General features: G+C 33.6%; 1 protein-coding gene across 1 annotated transcript in view; it reads right to left on the bottom strand.

The window, feature by feature from the left end:
- LOC104762658 (probable serine/threonine-protein kinase kinX) overlaps positions 1-131 on the bottom strand; it is a 4797-nt gene extending 4666 nt beyond the window's left edge. The window contains exon 1 of the mRNA XM_019240437.1: positions 74-131. The gene's annotated coding sequence lies outside the window, so the exon portion shown is untranslated. The remainder of the gene's footprint in view (positions 1-73) is intronic.

Genomic DNA, 1129 nt, shown 5'->3' with positions numbered 1-1129 from the left:
GGTTAGGATCGGGGATTTTCGAAAAATCAAAGAAAAGAGGAAGAAGACGAAGAGGTTGTTTGTGGGAGTGTACCTTTCTCTCTCCCTTCCTTTTTCTGTCGTACTTTCTTGCGTGATTTTAACGTCCCCACCCCCACACACCCCTACTACTGAAGAAGGTATTAAAAGAGTTTGTTATTTTATTTTCTTTTTCTTTTTTTTTTTTCCTTTTTTGCGAGAGAAAAAAAAAAAAAAAAGGAAACAATTAGCGCGGGGCTTACTAAAAGGCTAAAATCGTAATTATGTGAATCAACGTCAACATTATGACGTGTGCATATAGCTGACGTGTCTTTCATCGGACGGCCAGATCTTATCGGTTCTTGTGTATGATGAATACGGAAATTACAGCAAGAAAAGCTGTTTTGTATTTTGAATAAATGGGAAATTCATAACAATTCATTCATTAACGCCATCCAGCTCATATTTGTGTGTAAATAAATTTTCTAATTTACACCATTAATAAATTAGCTCACTTGTAATGAATAATGAATACAATTCCACCCAAAAAAAAAAAAAATGAATAATGAATACAAAGACAATCTCCAAAACCGGGAAATAATGAGTATCACCGGAGAATAAAAGGTTACTGGCGGATGTCGTCGTCACGTCACAGTTATTGATTGAACAACTGTGATGTATTTAATTTTTTTCATCTGACACGCTATTAATGGGCCAAGAATTTGCCATTACAAACCCTTAATGGACCTTAGAAATTAGGCCCAAACAGGTTGAAGCTGCCATTTAACGAGAGTATTAATTTGTTCGTTCACACTCTCATCTGATTCGACAAAGATCGTGTCAAGTTATCTTACGAAATTATGCGATGATAGAGCCAGTGGCGGAGCCAGTTGAATTTTGGTGTAAATAAAAAATTGATCTTTACCTAATAAGATAATTGACCCAGGTAAAAATTAGTCCAACAAGATTATTGACCCATGTGAAACTATAATGTAGTTAAGCCTTATGAACAATATTAAGCCCAATAACACTCTTTGTAGATATATTTATATTGTTAAGCTCATTCCTATAAATTAACCTAAATATTTAATATCTAATTTGTTTTTTTTATACACTATCGTAGGTTTTTTTT

The sequence above is a fragment of the Camelina sativa genome, chromosome 18, assembly GCF_000633955.1.
Source record: "Camelina sativa cultivar DH55 chromosome 18, Cs, whole genome shotgun sequence".
NCBI classification, from domain to species: domain Eukaryota; kingdom Viridiplantae; phylum Streptophyta; class Magnoliopsida; order Brassicales; family Brassicaceae; genus Camelina; species Camelina sativa.
Note: the sequence above shows the minus strand (reverse complement) of the source record. Positions and strands in the feature narration are given on the sequence as shown.